Genomic DNA, 23,881 nt, shown 5'->3' with positions numbered 1-23,881 from the left:
ATGCTAAGATTCCTCCTGTTTAACAGATTAAGGCAGGTTTACTGGCAGTTCCCAAATGATGTCAACAGCTTCTAAAAGGTCAAATGCAGCAACACACACCAAATGTCCTAGAATAAAGAGCACCAATAACTTTTCCCTCTATAATCTGCTAGGTGTGACTTATTAAATGCAGTGGATTATCCCATTTTAATCAGCTGTCCTGGTATAAATTTTCTTTTTTTTCTTTCCCCAAAAAGCTGAAACACATTTATACATTTTAATGATATACATTTGAAAACTGCCTGTTTTATTCTATAGTATATCTGGTTAAAACAATATAAATAGCCCAGCTTCACCACCGCATCTTGCAAGGGGGTTGGGTGATGGGGCAGAAAGGCACAGAGGTGGAACTATTTAAGTCAATTTAAGTCAATAGGGGCCAAGTACGACCAAACTCACAAAAAGAAAGTTATAGCTGCAACCACTGCCAAGTAAAAAATGCTCAAAAAACAGCATGTATATAAAAAGGAAGAACCCTGGCCAGGTGGAAGATTCCATATGGGTTCAAACTCATGGATTCTAGCCCTTCGGGAACTTCTTTAAAATCTCGTGTTTCACTGTTTTTCCCAAGCAGTAAAGGATTGAATGCATTCTTGTAAAATATTAATCATGCGTGTCTTGGGCACTGAGTCGAAAAGGAAAAGGGAAGAGAAGATAAGCCAAGGATACTAGAGTATAAGGTGATCAGGACCAGCTCTTGTCTGACAATGCTGTGGAAACATTAACCGCTGGCCCTGGGACTCAAAGGAAGCTCCAAGAACCAACACAGCCCCCTGCCTCCCACTGACGTTCCTGACCTTCAACTAAGGAAGGGAAGGCATCGTGGCATAGGTTATTAGAGCACAGCATTGAGTCTAAATCCCAGCTCTGCCACCTCTAATCCCTGTGATCTTGGGCAAGCTACTTAAACTCCCTGATCATCACTTCTCTCAACTATAAAACTAAGGAAAGAATAATCATACCTCTGAAGGTTGTTCAGAGCACTCCTGTGAGCCAGGCACAGTTTCAGGTATCAGGAATACAGTGTTGAGTAAACCATACAAGGCCACTGATCTCAAGGAGCTTGCATTCTGGGTTGGGAGATAAAATAATAAACAATTAAATGAATAACATAATTTTATACATATGGGAAAAGGCTCTGAAGAAACACATCATAGGATGACAAGATAAAAAACTGACTAGATGGAAGAATAATGACAGAGTTGTCAGAGAGAAACCTCAGTCTCAGTAGAAATGGCATTTGAACAAGGAGAAGGAGCAAGATGCACAAAATAAAAGGATAGAGCCTTCCAGGCATAGCGATCAGCAAGAACAAAGGTCCCAAGACAGAAATGAGCTCAGGATGTCAAGGAACATGAGGAAGCCCAGTGTAACTGAAGGACAGTGAACAGTGAGCAATAAGGGTAGACACCTATTAGACAGTTAACTGGAGTCAAGTAATAAGGCAATTCATGAACGGAGCTTGGGGTACAGAGCTGGAAATATAAATGTGGGAGTAACTTAACACAGTTTTCTGTAAAGCACCCACCACAGTGCCTGAACATTATGATTATGGATAACCAATCTCTCCATTCCCACTTTTCCAAATAAGTAAATTGATATTTGCATTAGGGAGACTGTCAGCAAAATAGAAAAAAAGAAGGAAGACAGGTAGCATTGGATTCGCTCAGGGAAAACAAAGACGTTTTATGTTGAGTGCCAACTTCTACAAAATAGTAGGAGCTTCCTGCTGTTCTGAGTTGAGCAGGATTCTGAGGCCAGCTATGGCCTGCGTAACAGTGTGTCTCATTACTTGCAAAATATATAAATGGAACAGATTTCCAAGGCTTTGGAATTGGCAGTTCTTGTTCACTATAGGTTTTAAAATTTTTTAATTTTGGTAATTACTTCTCAGAATAATAATATGAATTAGATACCATCACTATCCCTATTTTATAGTTAAGAAATTTGAGGCTCAGAGAGAATAACTTATTTGCCCAAAGTGACCAGCCTTCCAATAGTTAAAACTGAGAACCAAATTTGGGTGTCTCTAACTCCTAAGACCATATTCCTACCTACTGTCATATACATGTGTAATTTTGCTAAATACGCTCCTTATTTGCATTCCCCCAACTGCACTTTAAGGGTCCTCCCAATGGGGCCTGGCTCCAGGATGGAATATCTTGTACCGTCATCACTCTAGCTCCGGCATGTTCTTTGGTTTCTAAATTCTCACGTCTCATTCGGAAGGAAAGCATCCAGGCACAATTCTTTCCTGTATTGATGTTGGTGGAAAACATCTTATTCGTTAAAATGCCAAACCCTATTTGATTTAGTGATTCGGTCATCTTATAAGCAAGCTGACAATTTTAGCAATGTCAGAATTCCAAATTATTTTAGCAATCACCTACCTATTATTCATCACCTATCCTATTTTTCAGCTGACAGGCGTCTCATCTAGCTGTATTTAAAAACACACACATAGGGACTTCCCTGGTGACACACTGGTTAAGAATCCACCTGTCAATGCAGGGGACATGGGTTCGATCGCTGGTCCGGGAAGATCCCACATGCCATGGAGCAACTAAGCCCGTGCGCCACAACTACTGAGCCTGCTCTCTAGAGCCCACGAGCCACAACTACTGAGCCCGCGTGCTGCAACAACTGAAGGCTGCACGCCTAGAGCCTGTGCTCTGCAACAAGAGAAGCCACCGCAATGAGAAGCCCGCGCACCACAACAAAGAGTAGCCCCCGCTCGTCACAACTAGAGGAAGCCCGCGCGCAGCAATGAAGACCCAATGCAGCCAAATAAAAATAATATTAATTAATTTAAAAACGCATACCTACACTAGCAAATTAAGTTAGTGCCACTGTTGTTATTGTTACCTCACCCACACAACAACATATTCATATACTTTGACTAAAGAATAGGAATTTTTTGGAGGTTAGTCCTAAGGAATAGGAATTTTATTTTTAAGGATTCCAAGGCAATAAGAAGTAAAAACTCTTGTACAGCTTACAGACTTACCACAACATAGGCAGAAAAGCCAAAATATATTTAACCCTGAATTGCTTTGTCCTTCCCTCCACCCCATGCTTTCTTTCCCTCCCATCTATTTTCTACGAGAGGGCCTCATAACAGGAGAAAAGCATGCCATATACTACCTTGATTTGATTCCAGCAAACTAACCAGAATTTGAATTTTTATTAGCAAGAGCCATAGGCAAGAGCAATAATACACTATATCTATCACAGTGTTTAGTTTTATTCATGAACCCATGCTGGGTTAAGAAAAAAAGAAGAAAAGCTAACTTGAAAGCATTATTGAAAGATGGTTAACTCTCTAGCCACAAATGAGAATCACAAGCTACTTTGATGTGTGAGAATTTTTAGTGCCTAAATTTAAAGAAAGGACATCTATGATACAAGTTTAACCATTTAAAAAATTCCAATAATATATTTCTTTTGCATCTCGAAAAACCAGTAATTACCTAAGGGAATAAATAAATTAGAACTCAGCCTCAGAAATTAAGCCTTAAATGCAAAGCATACGAACAATATTCCTCCCTCATCATATGGTTCAGTGGCAAAATGCCAGCTCTAATATGTTCAGTACGGGAAATATAACTCTTCATATTGTCATTTTCTCACAGTCATCACTCCACAAGGACTTTAGGCATTAACCAAACTGCATACACATCTTCACCTCAAAAATTCAACTAAGTATAAATCAGAGCATTACTCAATGTATAAACTATGTGGCACATGACTGCAAAGACTGTGATTGCACAAAAACTTGTGCCAATACTTAATTTGAAACTAACCTTGACAATGACCTAAAATCGCTAACCTTCGAACCCTAACCAATCTGTCACTTATATAGTGCATGCCATGGTCTACTTTCACACGACATTTGAGAATTATTATTCGGTATGTATAATTCTTAAAGGTTTTATGAAAATAGGCCATGGAATATACTGTGTAAGTTTCAAAAGAAAATGGAAATTACTAAGGAGAAAAGTGAGTGGATTAAAATGTGTGATTTTTCATAACAATGGTCCAAAGATATGGGAAAGGTGGAAAGTTGACACCACGTACTTTGTATGGCTTTTAACTTATAAATATATTACATCTGATATTATTTATTAAAATACTTGTATTTACCAATCTGAATATATTTAAATAGTCTTCAAACCTAAATGCTGGAACATCACAATTTTCTCTTCTCTCTCTTACCAAACTGACATGTCTCCATCAATAACTACTTGGAAAAATATTCAAGGCAATCTCAAAAAGAATTACTGTGCTTCATTATGCAAAACAAAAACGCAGCTTTTAAAAAGTACTCTGTCTGACATTCAGTTCTGTATGCTGCTACAGCAGGTCAAAAGCCATTAGCCACCTACTGAAAATTCATACTAGGAAATAATATGTCCTTCAAAATTATTTCACATACAGTATTCTCAAAGTAAAATGGGTGAGATTATATTCTAAATGTTTAAAAATGTGATGCCTCAAAAAGAAATATACTCACCATGTCAGAAATTAATGTGAACATAGATTTAATAATGGTCATATAATTTAGAACACTCACCTTAGATAAACAAAGTACTGTGTCTGCTATGAGAGAAATGAATACATAAAATAACCAACCACCTCAACACTGTATGGTTATTATACTCTCCTTTTCCAATAAAAGTAACAGACTCAATATGATTCCTCGGACACTTAGGATATTCTCACTATTCAACAGTCTTCTGGGGACTGACCCAACAGTCCTCTTGTATCTTTAAGACATTCTACAAATCTATTTGGGCAGAAGAAGCAGAACAGGAGCCCCTGTGCTACTGGACATTAAAAAGAATTCACAAGTCTATGTTATTTAACATTTTGAAACTTGGCACTGAAGTCTATGGTTTTCTATGGTTTTTCCACTAATAGATTCTATTAGCAATTATTAGCTAATTGGCCACTTGGCACTTTGTACAACCAGGTACGGAGCTAAGTGCTTGACACATCTTAATGCATTTAATCCTCATAACAACTTTATGATGTAGATAATATCCTATTGCCATCTTACAAGTAAGGAAACCAAGGCACCAAGAGGTTAAGTAATTTGCTCATAGTTATACAGATAGCAGGTGGCTACTTTTCAATGAGGGAGACATAGTTTATAGAATGTGAGGTCCCAAACAGGATGAGGAAACCAAGGGAAAGAAACTGAAAAAGGCAAAAGTACAAGGAGAGTCAATGATAGGATGGAGAAATGCTTTCTCTTTCACTATTTTCTCTAATCTTAGCTGGCTGACTATGGTGCTTAATAAACAAAAATAAAAAGGTAACTTAATCGTAACCCAGTTTTCAAGAGCAAAGGTGACTCCTACTTAAAAACTAGGAAGCTCAAATTTTCTTGCCTTACTTAAAAGATGGATTTCTGTTGTGTGGAACTGCAAATACCCAATCTCACTGCCCAAGCTCTGAGATAACATCTGGTGGATAAATACACATTTTGGTGCTATGTCAGATTCATATTCACAGGCTGTAGGGGCAGAGATGGGTCTATAAGAGCCCTAGACTATTCACCTATAAACCTGGTTCCTAACATGGATCCAGGGCAACCCCTGATGACTGATCTCCTGAAGGGTCAGTGGGGTAACAGACGATTAGTTCTAGAGGTTCCACCTCTCATGGACTTCAGCCAACCTAAACCTGTTTATAGAAATTTTGAACTGGCTCCCCAATATAGTGCCACTGTCTCTTCCAGGGGCCCTATTCCAAAATCTATCATCAGATCACAGGAGTTTTTTGTTGACACCATTGGGTATTTGGATTTTGTTTGATTATTTAATAAAAAGACATTTCTCCCTTAAAAACAATACTGCAGGCCTCTAAATCTCCAAGTATAAATTAAACAAAATAACTCCTGGTTAATAAAATATGAATTCAAACAAAATGCTTCTGTTGAAATGGAGTATCTAAAATATTTCTGGAAAAAATTCACTAATCCCGCTGATAATAAGGTTGGAAAAGATTCCCTTTTCCACACCCAACCCAAAGGAAATTGAATCCCTGCTTTAACTGGAGACTGTTGCTATTTGTCTTATGGGTAAAGGCCAAATTATGTGTATTTTTGGGACTTCGGTCAAGAATCAAGGTCAGTCACCAGATTTTCTCCCATATCAACAACATAGCGGCAGCATGAATACAGATGTTCCTTATCCCTTTCACCATGATTTTTCAAACTCAGTTTTCCCTCTCAGAGCAGCTAAGATTTCTTCGTTTGTCAAAAGGATAGCCATTAAGAAAATTACTTAGCTAATAAACAAGGAAATTAGCTAGCAGGCCTGATACAAAACAGATAGTAGCAACACTAACAGCAATTTGTACACACAAAGTAAGGCAGCAAGAGTGGCTCTGATAAGCACTCTGAAACTGCAAGTGGTACTCAAAAAACTGAGTGTCACTAGTACTAGGGGTCAGACAGCAGTTGTAAACTTTTCTCCTTGTCTCACTTGGTTCCCCCCAAAATCTCAATTAGTTTTGAGTTTTATCGAAGTATGTGAAGAGAAAGAAAGCAGCAGAAAGAAAGCAGCAGAAAAGAGGAAACAGGGAAAGTATCTGGGCAGGATAACTCTTCTCCCTCTCCAACCACTTTTCTGTATCTTCTTTTGTCAATGTTTGAAGGAACCAGCTAAACACTTGTTTAATTTTGAGAAAAGCTACATAACCTAAATAAACAACACAATGGAAATAGGACTTGTGAATCCCATGAAGGATGGTGCCAGATTTTGAAGCACATGATTATCAAGCAAAATGATAAGGGCAGAATGTTTATTACATTTTACGTGATCAATAGATATGTATTTTTAAAGCTAACAATCTTTAATTTTTTTTTTTTTGCTTTTAACTTGTATACAATTGGGTTTCTATCCCCTACAGTAACTGATTATGGAATAAACAGTTGAAGAGTAAAAAAATATTATACACTCAATTTTTTGGTGGGGAAATTGTAAATTTTACTAAATTTCGTATTTCATCAAAATGTCTTCAGTTCTCTACAAAAATTAAACTTTTCCTAAAAGTCTACATTGATATCTTCTCTCTGATTTTAAAATAGGAAGCTTCCCTGATTTAATCACTTCTTACAAAATGCTTGAAATGCTTTATTCAACCCTGGGTTGAATAATTCCTCCCTTCAGTTGGTCAGAAGTGTATCTAAATCAATAAGAATCTACTTCTGCCAATTCATTCCAGGAAAACATTCATTTCCACCTGCCCAAATCACACCTCCGCTCCAGGCTGACCCTTCCTGACCTTCACTGAGATGATGTCTTGCCTCCCCCTCTCACCTCCATGTTACCCGGTCATCATAGGGCTGCATGACCCTCAATACGCCAGAAATAGAAGAAAACCAGTAACAGTAATGCATGTTTAAATGATCATTTAAATTAGCTTTACAAAATAGAGTCTCAAGTGGTAACTGGCCAAGGATAAATAAACCACTTCATGTACATTCTAAATATGGAGATATATATATGTATAGTTGATTCACTTTGTTACAAAGCAGAAACTAACACACCATTGTAAAGCAATTATACTCCAATAAAGATGCTTAAAAAAAAAGGAAACCAAAAAATAAATAAAAATGGGGAAAAAATTCAAAAGTATTAAATAAGTAATGAATTTTAGTTAAAGTTCCCCTAGAGATCAGTGAGTATATGAATATTTTTAATGAATTTTAAAAAAGAAAGAAATGGGTCTTTAAGTTGTTAAGGCAGAAATTCTCAGGTAAATATAATACAACACATTCAATATGTTTCACATATTGCTGAATTTTTAAGTTCAAAATGTAAATATTATCTGCTCTAACTCTAATCACTTTACAAAATTGATAAATTAATTTTGTATATAAATCTAGGATAAAAGTGTTCCTATAATTACTTAATTCATCTAATATTTTCAAAATTCTTTTAAAATCTTTTACTAGTTCAGTTTTTTAAATGAGGAAGGATATTACTATATTACTTAAATAAAATGAGCTTTAAAATAAAACCACTACTTATGTACTTAATATATTGAAGTATATTAATATATATGTATATAACATACTTAAAATACTGCACTAACCAACTTTTTAAAAGATTTCCCAATAGTTTCACAATTTTTTAAATTTCCATTTACAAAAAGCTTTTGATTTAAGCATTAAAATCAGAAACACCTAGACACTTCATATATATTTAAATATGTATCTATGTGTTTTTTCTAGGAATTTTAAAAGCAAAGAAGCAGGTGTTCTAGAAAAAATTCACAAGTTCAGGTAAGTTATCTTAAATAATTTTAAGAGGAAGAAAGGAAAAATAGATCTAAGACATTATTTTAGTGTAGAAAGAAAAAAATGTATGTATTCTGTTCCTATGAGGACCAAGATTCCTAACCGACCATGATGCCAAAGGGGAGATTTTTTTTTTAGAGAAAAAAAAAATTATCTCTATGTTACTTGATTAAAGCCAAACTCGACTTGGCAGAACTCTTATCTGCTACTGGAGACTTTTGTGTTACCTTTTTCTATCTAAGATGGCTAAAGAAAGCACATTTCCTACTCACAATCAAACTATCAGCCAGTATGAGATTACCATAAGCCTCAAAAACTGTGAACCTGTATTCTGATTTGCACGAAGAATGAACCAATGGTAATTACGTGCTACAAATTCTTCACTTGACAAAATTATGGTTTGTAGAGCTCCTTTAGATAGGGAGCACCTCGAGTGTATTTAGAAGAGATTTCAAATTACTAAATTTGCCATAAAATTATGTTAGTATACTGCCCCCTTCCAACTCTTCATAATGCCAGTCAATGGCAAATGGGTGACCATGTATCATATTGTTTTTGAAAGCTTATGCAAGCCAAGAGATCTTAATAATCAATTGTTTGGTAAACAGATAAAAAGCCTTGTGCATTTGTCAGGTGTCTTTTATACAAATACAATCATTTCCTGGAACTTGGTAAATTCTTGAAAGTAACCTTATAGTCTCTTCACATGCCTTTTATCACTATTGAATTGGAGAGCAATTTATGACAATAAAGATTTCATTTACCTTTAATGTTTTTCTCAATGATTTTGGCATTACTTGTGCCACCTCCCATATGTTTTAACATAAACACAAACCCACATATATACACACATCAATGCTAACTTTGATGTATTTGAAGTGAATTTCCTAAATTCCATAATACTATGTATAAATATAAATTATAACTCCAAAACAGCAAATGGTTGTAATCTTCATTCATGGAAAAAAGGGCCAGAGAGTTGCTCAAATACTTTGCTGTAAGAAATACTCAATAATCAATTTCTTATTATCTTCCTTATTAGGATGGGGAAAACTTCTCTCAATGTTTGCATATTGCTCAGTAAAAATGTCAACTGCTGTTGAGTTTCAGCAATACTTGGTTTAATGGAGCACACCCAAATGGAAATGTTCACTACAGCTACACTTTCCTTCGAGAAACGCCTAGCATATCCTAGATAAAACCCTAGAGACAAGTTATCTGGTTACGGATCATAAAACTGAATGCTTTACAACTAATTGACAGGGTAAGTTTTTCTCACCTGAGGTTGGAGGAAGGTAATTTACCTTATCTATCTTGTATTCAGAAACAAACCCCAAATAGAGTTAAGTAATCTACCTCAAAGGTTTCTGTTGTTTTTTTTGTTTGTTTGTTTTTTTCCTTGGTAATACTTGGCAAAATGTTGAAAACAGAAAAATCCACTGGGGAAAAAGCAGTTGCAAAAGAAACTACATACAGCCAGGTTAATGTCTTTAACACATAAATACATCTCACAAATAGAAAAAAGGAACACATCAGATTAACCATGACATGAAGAAATACATATGCTAAAAAATCATATACAAATGCTCACCACCAATGCAAATTAAAATAAATGATTACAATTCTCCACTTCTCAAATTGTTGTTAACAAAAGCCCTAATTCTGGGATGGGCAATGGGTGTTCTGATACAGACCACTAGAAAAGTATAAACCTGCACAGTCTTTCTGTGCAGGACAACTTGACACATATATATCAAACGCCTTTGAAAATGTTCATATCTTTTTACTTAATTTTTATCCTAGAGATTTATTCTTAAAAAATAAATAGAGATAAGGAAAAGATTAATCTAAAAGTATTTTCATCATAGTGTCATTTATAATAGCAAAAAAAGAAGAATATTCTAAAATCCTAGTAATAGAGGATTGGTGCAGGCATAAAATCAAAGGAAATACAGCTACTTAGAAGGCAGCTGTGAAAGAATATTTAGGGATATGAGCAAATGTTACTATTTAATGCTCAGTGAAAAAATATGCAGGTTATAAAATAGAATAATCATTACAATCCTAATTTTATGTCTCCCAGTTTTGTGTCTCTGTTTGTTAATGTGTGTGCACATATGCATGGACAGAACAGTAGAACTGCTGACACACAAACAAATGGTATCGGTGCCTATCTCTGCATGGTAAAATAATGGGTAATTTTTTTTTTTTTTTTGGCTGCACCACATGGCTTGTGGAACCTCAGTTCCCCGACCAGGGATTGAACCCGGGCCACAGCAGCGAAAGCCCAGAATCCTAACCACTGGACCACCAGGGAACTCCCAATAATGGGTAATTTTTAAAATACGACAGAGCTTTTTTTATGCATTAGCCAATATTCCATAATGAACAAATATAATTCAAGAAACAATGGGGGGAAAACATAGTTACTCACAAAAATAAAACTGTATAACCTCTTTTACAAGTGATACTCAGTTTCTGATAACTAGAATAACACTGTTCAGAATAATGAAAATAATGTTCCTATAAGAAGCTTAAAATAGACTCTGTCCACAGAAATGAAGAGAGTGGCATCACTTCTCCGCCTGGCAAAAGCAGCCAACTGAAGCAGCGTTAGGTAACCTAATACCACACTGTTTAGATAGGTTTTCCACCCCACCACTTGGATCCCAGGATAAGAGTCAAATTATCCTCATAAGAACCAGAGGGTTAGATGAAGAAGCTACTGTCTGGGACTTCCCTGGCGGTCCAGTGGTTAAGACTCCATGCTTCCAACGCAGGGGGGCGTGTGTTCAATCCCTGGTCAAGGCACTAAGATCCCACATGCCGCGGGGGTGCAGCCAAAAAGATAAAAAAATAAATAAATAAAAATAAAATATTAAAAAAAAAAGAAGCTACTGTCTTAGTAAAATAAGCATGAAGATGGCCATGAGATCCACCATGATCTTTGTACAGCTATAAAACGGGGATAATAGCACTAGCTATCCTAGAGGCAGTCTTTCAGGCAAATAACTGCTCATTTCTTGAGATCACATCAATATTGCTTTTATATCAACAACAAAAATTCGTGGCATATTTTATAATAACTAAGATACATTAGTTCCCATAATCTAGTATATCTATACTACATTTTTGATTGCCTGTATTTTAAAGGTTATATTTGCTACCTGTTCACTGAGCTTATAAGTAAGCTTAACGAGTTACAGTTAAGCTGATTATTTTGCACATGATGCTATAACTATAATTTCCTGAATAAACAAATATCAATCAACAAATATTTATTGAGCATCTTCCATGCTCCAAGAGTTATGTCAAGTACTGAAAGACAATATTCTTAAATATGGGCAAATCATTCCCCAGATCATATACAAGATAAGGAAAATGTGTTTTTCCCAAATTTAGTCTAATGATGACTACTGAATATTTATGAATATGAGTAGTTAGCTAACCCTTATATTTGTCTCATTAGTTTGTTCTCTAACTGGAAGCATTTTATTACTTTATATTACCATTTTAGTAAGCTTTGTTTTCTTTAGTGCAGTAAAATATACATAACATAAATGTACCTTTTTAACCATTTTTAGGTGTACAGTTCAGTTGAATTAAATACATTCACACTGTCATGCAACCATCACCACCACCCATCTTCAGAACTTTTTCATCTTCTAAAACTAAAACTCTGTACCCATTAAACAACTTTCCCCATCCTCCACCCCCACCCACCCACCCTTGGCAACCACCGTTTTATTTTCTATCTTTATGAAGTTGACCACTCCAGGTACCTCGTGTAAGCGGGATCATGCAATATTTGTCCTTTTGTGTCTGGCTTATTTCGCTTAGCACAATGTCTTCAAGATTCATCCATGTTGTAGCATGTGTCAGAATTTCATTCCTTCTTAATACTGAGTAATAGTTCACTGTCTGTATATACCACACTTTGTTTATCCATTCAACCGTCGATGGACATTTGGGTTATTTACACCTTTTGGCTTTTGTGAATATCGCTGCTATGAAAATTGGTGTACAAATACCCATTCAAGTACTTGCTTCCAAATTGTTTGAGAATATACCCAGAAGTATAGAAGTGGAACTGCTAGATAAGTTTTGCTTTTAAAAGTACCAACTTTCAATAAACGTGTTTCTTGAGTTTTTAAAAATCAATATCATCAAATTCAGTCTCTAGACTGAGTTTTTAGCAGCAAAACAGCTATTTTATTTCCTTTCATTGTATGCTTCAAAGGCCCGAGTTAAAAATAAAAATACTTTTCATACCTATGACTTGAAGGTGAATCTCCCAATAATTCCAGTGTTAGCCAACTTCCCTCTAGCAAAGCGCATCGCCCTTCAGTAATGTCGTCTATAAATATTCTTCCTGTTTCCCCACACCTTCTAGCCTCTGCCCCTGAGTGTCAACCATCAGGGCACTTAACCACCAAACCATTATGTTCTTGTAGCTGATATGTTCCCCTCCAGCTATTCACACATTCTTATCTCACACATCCTGATTAACACATACTTGTTTTAATAATGCCACCACAATGCTCTCAGTTTTTCTGTTAAAAGTTACTTAATTGGAAGAATTCCAGCCAAATGAAATAAAACAAAGCTGTATGTTTCAGATAAAATTATGAGCCTCTCTCAACACAATATCTGATTTCATACCATCATAAAAACCAGACGTAACACAGCCCATAATGCAGATATTATCATCTGTTACTCAGTCGTGTTACAAAAGAATTCCACCTTATTTTTTAAAATTCATATGAAGGATTCCACTCACACTAATATATGAGTAGTTTTTTAAAAGTATGTAAATATCAATAAGGCATTTCATTGCTGTTGTGAGTAGAGAAATCATCTATAGATGCAAAGTCACCATTTTTGAATCCCTAACTGTGAATTACTGACCACTTGAAAAGAGAAATGTAGTTCCTATCAAAAAGAAAAAGTTATTATGCCTTGCATGCAATCCATAACTTTATGACACCAGTGGCATGATGAAGTTATTAAAGTTTTTCTGACAAAGTAAAGACCATAATAACTCACTGCCACCTTCATCAAAGCTAGTGAGCTATGGAGTATATGAAGGGTAATTACCCTTTAAGTAAAGTATGTGGGCGGTTTCTTATTATAAATTTTTATCTTTAATACATAAATTTCCACATTTTGTTAACAATTTAGGCTGAATTATGTGATTAAATTATAAAAGAAAATTACTTCGTATCTGTTCATTTCTCATCTAAGACATCAAACATATGATTTCTGTTACTAGGGTCCAGTAATTTGTTTGAAGTCAATCAGAGCTGTGGAAGTACAAATTAACTGAAATAGGACTTACCTCAAGTATTTTTTTTAATTTTTTATTTTATAGTGGAGTATAGCTGATTAACAATGTTGTGATAGTTTCAGGTGCACAGCAAACCCTCAAGTATTTTTATAGTGAGAAAGAGCAAAAGATTTTTCACAGATGTGATATAATTTTAGTTCTTAAACCAAAAGCTAATGTATCTATTTTGCCTACTGCCAATGATGATAGTAGCAACTATCTATATATAGTTTTATATATATATATATAGTTGAAATGTCTATATATATGTATCATTTAATAAATCCTGAGTTATGCACTTACTATACATGCTAAATCATGACTTAGAGAATTCCAATTTCTTAGATGGGGAGCTACAAATAGATACTGGAAATACCCAGTATTTATGAGAATACTCAATATTAATATTTATCTATGTAAAGCCCGACATTTGCATTCATTCACTAAGGGACCCACACCTCTAAAATCGCTACTGGCCCCCATCCATATCATGAAATATGGATTTCCTTGATGAGAGTTGCACAACAGTTTCCTTCCAGGAGAAAAGCTGATTGGGGTCTTGTCAGAGCTGATGTTAGACACTTGTACCATAAAGTGGCATACTTTCAATATCTTTTTCTGACCGTAGGAAGTTTGTCCCAAATGTGGACCATTCCCAGAACACAAAAACTCCAAGTAGCACAGGAGAGTGTTAGATATATTTAGAACCTGCCTGGACATATGCCCAAGTTACAAGAGTTCTGTGGATCTGACAGGGCCTAGACATGGTATGCTGAATTACACCTATCCCTCTGCTGCCAGTTCCCAACCCCTATTGAAATAGGTTGAAAAATGTGGATTGTACCACTGCTTTGAGGAGGATAAGAAAAATGTTAAAGATGAAGCATTTCTCCTTGGCCTTTACACCAGCATAATGATTTCTAAACTAAGGGAAGATTTTAAATGAAATTCAGATCATTGTAATTCAAGAGTGGTGAGGAACAGCCTTAATTTACAAATCTCAGATGCTGCCAGAGGCACTGCCTTCTTCTCATTGTACCGTAAGGGTCAAATGTATCCTGTGGGAATTAACCATTGTTATTACTAATTATAATCACACGTTGCTTGGTAGCTTTCCTTTATATAATTTTTGACGCAGAAACTGTTACGATATATTCTTGACCTTTACACTATGCATCAAAAGAGTAGTAATTTACTTATTCCTGTTCAGAGTAAATTATTGACTTGCTACTACTGACTATGCTCAGAATGAGGATTAATGAAACACGATTTAAAATCGTAAAGAATTTGGAGCCCAGTTCCTCCTAACCCTCAACTTTAAGCCAAAAATCCAGAACGTGTCTAAATTAAAACATACACTTTAATTTCTATATGTTTAGAAACTTCTATATGTTTTTGGTACATATCTACATTTTCTCCATAAATGATTCAGAATTTAATTCCTAGAAATCTGCTGGTTTGTAATCTTTCCCTTCAATGTTCAGAAGTTCATAAAGCTGACAAAAATAACATAAGAAAGACTCAGAAACTATCAATAGCAACAATTTAGAAAATAAGACTAAGTAGAGACTGAGAAAAATTGTTTCCAATATTAATAAGAGCTTACATTTACAGATTACTAACTAAATGCTAACCACTTTTCAAAGTACTTTTACAGGTATTTACTCATTCAATGCTTACAAAAAACCCTGTAACATGGGTAATATCAAGTTAGCCATTTTGTAGATGAGGAAACCAAAGCACATGGAGTTTAAGTAACGTGTCCCAAGTCAGACCTCCTCTAAGTGAATGGAACTCAGCTGGCTCCAGAACGAACAGGCTTAATCATGACACAAAAACTCCCTCCTTTAACAGTTGCAGTGAGAGATTTATTCTTGTTTTTTCCATTTCAATTCTTTCTCTGAAAATGAATGTTTGGTGTACACTTGACGCAAGAATGTAAAGTAAGTTTATAAAATGTAACTTTTCTTTTATTATAATTTTGCTAACGTATTCTACAGATTCTATTAATTACTACAAATAACTTCATATAAATGATCCAAATATAAGAGATTATAGACTTTGAAATTCATCACCTTTGGCTCAATCTGAAATGAAGTGGACATGTTTAAAAATAAATTATTTAGTGCATATATAACCATTAGAATGAATGGTTTTAACATGTAAATACCATAGTGAGAATTCCCAATGCCATACCCCCATCTCCATTTGCTTTCAAAGTTCTAGAACCAAATTTTCAACTAGGCAAGACATCTCCTGAATGCTTTAGGGCACCTCATGTTCAATACTTTTATCACTTCCCCAAGCTTACACTTTCTAAAGATATTCCTGCCTTATTTAATAACATGGCTTAATCCACTCAGAAAGAAACGTATACTTTCTTTGACCAAGTTCTCTCCTTCAACCTCAATGCAATCATTCAATCACAAAATTCCACCAATTCTGTCTCTGAAATATCTCCTGATCTATCACCTCCCTTCATTCCTCTATTCACTGCTCTGGTTCTTAGCCCCATCTTCCCACACCTACGATCCTATAACGATAGCAGCTTCTAACAGGTTGCCTTATCCTCTGGTTTGTTCCTTAAGTTCCCCACATATCTAGCAGAATTATCTTTTAAAACACAATTTTTTAGAAGCTTTTAACAGTTTCCAGTTGTTTATCACAAAGGTTCCAAACTTTAAAGTACGTTAGGGCTTGTTAAAACAAACACAGATTGCTGGGGGGATATCTCCAACTTTCCAATTCAACAGGACTGGGAGGGGGCCCAAGAATCGGCATTTCCTACAAGTTCCTAAGTGGTGCTAATGCTACTGAGCCAGAGAACACACTTTAGCTTCTCAGCTGATGTTGTGCATTAAAATTACTTGGGGAAGTTGTATAAAATACCCTGCCACACCCCAAACCAATTATCAATACATACAGGCACAGGTTTGGTTTTTTCTTTTCAATCCTCCAGGTAATTCTGGTTTGCAGACAGTATTATATACTCGAAATTTGCTAAGAGGGTAGGTAAGTGTTCTCACCACACATGAAAAATGGTAACCAAATGTGGTGACGGATATGCTCATTAACTTGACTGTGGTAATGATTTCACAACGTATACATACAGGAAAACATCAAGTTATAGACCTTAAACATACAATTTTTATTTGTCAATTATACCTCAATAAAGCTGAAATAAAGCCAGATTTAACCAGGTGTCTTCTATTTTCATTTTCTAAATCTGGCAGGCCTACCCACATTTTCAATTCAAACTGGGCCCTACAAAATGTGTAACCAATCCTGATCATGACAACAGATTTAAATATTCATTTCATAAGGCAAATGGATGAACTGAGTAATAAATGTCATCGGCTAAGATTATACTGAATGAAAAACTTTCTTGCTTTTTATTTGAGCATCATCCTTCCCTGCCCTCACACGCCCCACACAAACACACCCTGATGTACAACTTTCCTGCCAAGTCTCCATCTGCGAGGTGTAAAAATGGTACTGCCAACTAGGAAATAAAAACTTGGAAATGGAGACCCACTAGAGTTTCAGATACAACCAAACAATATGATAGAATAACAGAAAGAAAGAAAACTTTAAAAAGAAACATTTTTCACAAGAGCACAATTTCTTAAAAATAAGAGTTAAGTGGAAAAAAGAAGCCAATGTGTTGCCTGTGCCAATATCACCAGTAAAATATAAAATCAGAGACAGAGAGCAAGTGTTGGGAATACAGAACTTAATTGATTCTGCCTTTTCTCCTACCTGAAATTTAAAAACCTAATATTGACTTTGGAAATATTTCTAAACCCTGTGATGCTATTTTCATTTTTAAATATTATGTGTGAAAGGTTTGCATCCACTTCTCAATAAATATAGATGTTTTTCCTTCAAGTGTCTTGCTAAAATAAGGGCTGGATTTTTTTTCTTTCTTTTTTATAGATTTCAATCATATATATTATTTGGGTCTACTTCAAACTCATTGTGCAATAAAGGATTTCAAAATCTTCTCTCCTTCCTCAGGGGGAATAAAGAACGGTAAAACAAACAAGGAAAATGACTTTATATAATATCCTTTCATTTCAGATCCTGGTTCCTTGCTACGAACTTCATGCCAGAGGTTCTGCTTTACTGTGCTTCAGATATGGACAAGATGAAAGAAGCTCTTATATCCATAAGGAGCAAGTTCACCTTTGGTATAAATGTTGGAGAACAGTGAAGAATGATTTAATCTTTGAAGAAAATATAATGTGCTCTGAAAGTGTTCAGGTTTGAAATTCTCCAAATGTTTAGCTCTTAAGAATGTCAATTTCACAAGCAAGCTATAACAGCAATCTGTCCTTCATCAGTTCAATGCTTAAGGCTTAAAGCAAGTATACTAGAGCAGACTAGGTAGCAGACAAGAGCATGGACATGGGCAACAGACTGCATGGCTTCAGAGCCCAGCTCAGCCACTTATGAACTCTATGACCTTGAGCAAGTTTCTTAGACTCTTGGTACCTCGTCCACATAAGGTGGATGATAATAACAGCGTCTATTTAATACAGTTGTTGTAAGCATTAAAAGGTACAGTTCGTAGAACAATGCCTAGTCCACCAAAGCACCACAAAGGTATTGTTATTACATTAGTATTAAAAACATTTCTGGGTTCAATCTATGAATGCAAGACCCACTATATAATAGCTACCCATCTCACTTATTTTTCCTGGCATACATAATGGAGACCAAGATTTTAAAGAAAACCGTTATTTTGTCTTTTATTTCCTATCAAGAGTCGGTGCTTGCAGAAAGCTAAAACTATTTTACAAATACCTGGTTGAGAGGCTTCGTAACATACGGGGGGGGTGCCCAAGACATGGATTAAAGTCCTGGTTCACAGTTAAGCTGTGACTGTACTTTAGCATTTACTGCTTTTCTCATCTGTAAAATGAGAAGGGACCCATTGAATTTCTAATATTTCTTGCACACCTAGAATTCTGATTTTGTAACCTTTAACATTAATGTCAAACTTGTCAAAAAGGAATTTGGTGAACTCCTACTTTATAAGTATAAAAGGGCCTTCCCGGGGCAGTTTTTCTTGAAATTTTCATTCCCTATGCTCTCATACTACAAAATTTACCATCCTATGCTGTACATACTTCCCACCCCTCCAAAGCCAGACAGTAAAATAATTCCAATGTTAAATGGCCAGAAAAACAAGAATGAAGAATTAGCAAAAGTGTCCATTACTAGCAGAGCCTGGCAGAAAAATTAATAATACCTATTAGTGTGGTATGCAATGTTTTTATGCATATTAATGAATATTACAGTATCCTAAATTCACATTTTTGGAGCTGGTAAAGACCTCAGAGTGGTGTTTCTCAATCTGGGCAAGTTTACCCCCCAGGAGACATGTGGTAATGTCTGAAGTCATTTTTGGCTATCACAACTAGGTGAGTGCACTGGCACCAAATGAGTAGAAGCCAGAGAAGCTGCTAAACATCCTCCACTGCAAAGGACAGACCCCACAACAAAGAATTCCCTAATTCAAAATGTTTGAAGTGCTGATGTTGAGAATGAAGCACTGTACCACATTCTACTCAACTTTCAAACATCCCATGAGCCACACAGATGATAAACTTGTTTATGATTACCTAAGCCTAGAATCTAATTCCATTTTGCATACAAACACAGAGAATTTTTTGCACGGTTTTAAAACTTCTATGTTTAGAAATGAAATTGTGTAAATCAAGAGAAGATGGTTATTTTGTTTGATTTGGAACTTCTCCAAGAGTTGCTCATCATTCTGGAAAAACAACCACCACCACCACCATTCGCAGTATTTGAGTGGCCAATGCGACAAAAATCAATCGGCATTCGTAGCCTTCACATACACTGTTATTCTACGTATAGGCACAAGCTTCTGAATAATTCATTATGTCTTCCCATGTAATCATAACTAAACATTTACATATTAGAACACATATTTTATTGTAAAGTACTTGATTTGTATTGCTCTTTTATGTTAGAGATTTTATATATAAATTTTTTTTTAACTATGCATGTAGGCAGGTTATATTATATATGAATTTCATTTCATGGTAGTAAAGAGGGTGCTACAAAACATATGCTATAAAGAAGAGGCAATGGATCCAATAGAGTTGGGAATCTTTGCTTTACAGATTACTTCATTCAATTCCTTCACTTTATGTTAGTCAAGCTGGAGGTCCAGAGAGGAGCCCAGGGTCTTCTGATGGCAGGTTCAGGGGGTTTCCACAACAGGTCATTCTCTTCTATCCTGATCTTAGATCCATGCTGTCAATACATCTGAGTTCTAGGGACTGCTCCATTCAAGTTCACACAAAATATTCCCTCCAAACACACAAACCTGACCTGTACAGCATCAATACATAAAATATTACCATGGGAACCATGACAAGGGCAAACTGAGGAAATTGTCATCGCCAACCCATAGGAAAGCTAAGCTTCATTCATTGGGTTGTTTGTCTATGCCATTTTCCATGTAAAAACAAAATGAAGAAAAATGAGAATGACTCATTTCAGAGGTTTCTAATTTGGCAAGATTAAATTACCACAGGTCTAGAATTTCCTCTGGAACAAAATGCCACAGACCAGGCTTTTGAAGGAAACAAAAACAACAATCTACTTGAGCAGTCCCATAACTCACTGTATCCATTCATATGGGGTCCGGTTTTCATTGCACTCTAAATGCCCGGGAGACCAAATGTCTGTTTTGATTACTCTGACTCCTTAATATGATTTTTGGTAATATAACAATCTCCTTCCTGAAACCTTAATTTTCCCTCTTGTTTACTTGTGATGCAAACATTAATTGAGTGTTTCTTGTTTAAAACACTGTACAGAATGCTCTAGGGAATTATAAAGTACAGGACAAACTGTCTGCCTTTGACAACGTTACCACCTAAAAAAGGAGACAACAAATATAAACATATAAACACAAGTAGAGGGTAAAATCAAGGAGATGTCAGAAGAGCAATATGCAAGTATTAAAGGGGAAGACGAATCAAATCTTAAAAAACAACAAAAAAACCCATGTGGGAAGCTGAGTAGCTGAAAGGCAATCCTCTCAAGTCTTCTTTTTGATTTTCTGTGATACAGGTTCTCTCCTTTGAACTTGTTCTATCTAGTGGGGGGTCCAAGAGCTACTCCTGGATACTTCATCACATCTTCTTGTGTAACTGTAACTAAGCATTTACATAATGAAATATTATTTTGTTATAAACTCCTTGATTTGTATTGCCCTTCTATATTACAGTGGGGTATATATATATATATATATGTTTAAATATATATATATTTATATTTCTATTAAATATTATGTATATGTATATATATTTAAGCAGATACCCAGTCTGCTTACCCCAAGATGGCATGATGCCGTTCAAATGTTAAGTCACAATTAACACAGTTCTGCCTGCAGAATAAATGACTGCAGGTCTTTCAAGGTCAGATAAAAATTTGGCAGATGACCTTGCATTTACAGCACCACAGAAGAAATAAACAGAACCATCCCATATTAATCTCTAATCTAGTAAAACAGCTTTTCTCCTTCTCTTTTATTTTCATCTCTAAAAATGGAGAAAGATAACTTCAATGACCTCTATTTTGTAGGGGAAATAAGAGGTTAAACCAACATCCTCTCCATTTCTCAGAGAAAATTAAAGAGACCTCCACATGGTAAACAGGGCCCTGGGAATGAACAGCAACACCCTTGTTCCTCACATATTCAAATATAAATCTCTTACCTCTCAGCTGAAAAGCTATCTTCCTAACGTGCATTTTACCCACAGATTTCTTCTGGGAAGAAAAAGCTAAATTTGGGCTAATTTTTAAATTCGCTAGTAGAATCAAATTTCTCACCCTTACTCACACACTTAAGTCAGTATTTTCAGAAACCCTCACTTAAAGACTTGATTTTTGTCCAACTAACGTTTTATTCATTCAACTAAAATTTACAGAACATTTGCTATGTTCCAGGCACTGTTCTAAAAATCCGAGCCCAATGAAGCTTCGATTCTAGTAGGAACAAGCAATAAAGGGAAAAATTTTTAAGTAAATTATATAATATGTTAGACAATAACAAGTTCTATGGGGGGAAAATGAGAGCAGGGTAAAGGGATCAAGAATTAGAGGTGAAGGTTTACTAATTTAAATAGAGTAGTCAAGGTAGGTCTCTGAAAAAGTAACTTGAACAGTCTCCAATTTATACAAAATTCCCTTTCTCTCTAGATTAATAAGTCAATTAACATGTTGCTTCATTTTTTCCATTTTCATATTACTATTTTTATTGTTACATTTCGATTTTGAAAAAGATCCATTTCAATTAGGTTGATGCTCCACGTAAAGAAAAAGACTTTACAATATAAGCAACCCTTCGCGCTCCCCCCACAAAATTTTCTACATACCCACAAAAACAAAATAGAAAATATGAGGGAGGAAGAGGGAAACAGTGCCCATACACAAAATTTTTTAAATAAACAAACAAATAAAGCAAACGAACAAATATAACCCTCATAAGAAATGTGTGGGATTCAAAGAAAAACAGCAAAATTTTTGCTGAGAACTATAAATGCAGTTATGCACCAAGGGGAAATACATATTGTTACCCAATATGAGAAGACTAGATACTGTAAAAATGTTATTTCTCCCAAAAATTATTGCTAAGTTTAACGCAGCTCCATTAAAAATATCAAGGTAGGGGCTTCCCTGGTGGCGCAGTGGTTGGGAGTCCGCCTGCCGATGCAGGGGACACGGGTTCGTGCCCCGGTCCGGGAAGATCCCACATGCCGCAGAGTGGCTGGGCCTGTGAGCCATGGCCGCTGGGCCTGCGCGTCCGGAGCCTGTGCTCCGCAACGGGAGAGGCCACAGCAGTGAGAGGCCCACATACCGCAAAAAAAAAAAAAAAAAAATCAAGGTAGACTAGAACAATACAAATGTAGCTGAACTGTGGTTCTTAAACATGGACACATATAAGACTCCATCACGGAGTTTTCTCGGAATACACATGCCTGTGTCCCACCTTAGACTTACCTGTAATTTGCAAAGACTACGTATATTTTGCCAAAGCTTCCCAGATAATTCTGATACACAACACTAGTTAAGAATAAATGATCAGGAATACTAAATGTAAGGAAAGTTAACTAAAAGAAAAAGGATAGGAAGTATAACTTACCAGTCATTACAACCCATGTTCAAGCTACAAAAATAACATCAATGCAGTAGTTGAAGAATAGACAGATACATCAATGCAGAAGAATAAACTTATAAACTTTCCAGGAAGGCTCTATATTCACATATGATAAAAGTCACAGACCAATGGGGAAGAAACAGGCTGTTGTCTAAATTGTTTTAAGAAAAGTGGGGAGGGGATCAAACTTCAATTATACCTCCCACTACAAAGACCTATGCACACACACACAGACTCACACAACCAGGTGTATGAAAAACTAAGTGGGATGGAGGGTCAAAGATACAGGCCTTAAAGAAATGACTGAAAAAGAAAAAAATAAGAAGATTAGGTCATTTTTACCAGATCACTTAAAAGGAAGGAAAAGGGGCAACAGACAAGGGCCCACAAATTACATTAGAATACAAATGGTGAGTAAACAGATGAGAGATTACAAAACAGTAAGCAGAGTATGATTCTATTCTATATTATCAACTCACCGATTTGTAAGGATATATACTCATATGTTAACAGTAATTGACTCTGATTTTCTTCCCTCTTAGTTTATGTTCAGTTTCTTAATGTCATGCAATGAATTTGTATCACATTTTAATTTTTTTAAATGGTAATTTTTTCAAAGCTATTTAATTTGTTCACTGATTTTTTTTTCATATAATGGCAATTTTGGCACATAATACGGGAAGCTTAAACTCTTCACGAGTTTTTAAGTGTTTTGTTCATCTTAAAAAGTGTTTTCTGCTAATTATTGCTTTGCTATTTCTTATTAATTTTCAGCCTGATGAAAATTCCTGCTCTAACAGATCATAATTTTTTTAAGCTGGAATAACTAAATGTCCAACCACAACAGTAAGTTATGACAACTGAGTATTCAATGAAAAGGACATATTGGGGCAAACCAAATTTCTACAATAGAGGATAACTGAGTTTCACACAGAGAGGACCTGGTAAATAGCTGTTCAATAAATGAGCCAGACTAGGACTGTTGACCAGCTTAAGAGTCCTA

The 23,881-nt window shown here is 35.6% G+C and overlaps 1 protein-coding gene across 17 annotated transcripts in view; it reads right to left on the bottom strand.

Moving 5' to 3' along the window:
- Positions 1 to 23,881, bottom strand: part of PAM (peptidylglycine alpha-amidating monooxygenase) — a 280,435-nt gene that overhangs the window by 238,551 nt on the left and 18,003 nt on the right. For 15 of the 17 annotated variants that reach the window (XM_067731349.1, XM_067731350.1, XM_067731348.1 and 12 more), the window contains exon 2: positions 1,002 to 1,109. The exons of the other annotated variants lie outside the window; for them this stretch is intronic. The gene's annotated coding sequence lies outside the window, so the exon portion shown is untranslated. The remainder of the gene's footprint in view (positions 1 to 1,001; positions 1,110 to 23,881) is intronic. 17 annotated transcript variants of the gene reach the window in all.

This window comes from Pseudorca crassidens, chromosome 3 (genome assembly GCF_039906515.1).
Source record: "Pseudorca crassidens isolate mPseCra1 chromosome 3, mPseCra1.hap1, whole genome shotgun sequence".
Taxonomy (NCBI): Eukaryota; Metazoa; Chordata; class Mammalia; order Artiodactyla; family Delphinidae; genus Pseudorca; species Pseudorca crassidens.
This window is presented reverse-complemented; position numbering and strand designations above follow the sequence as displayed.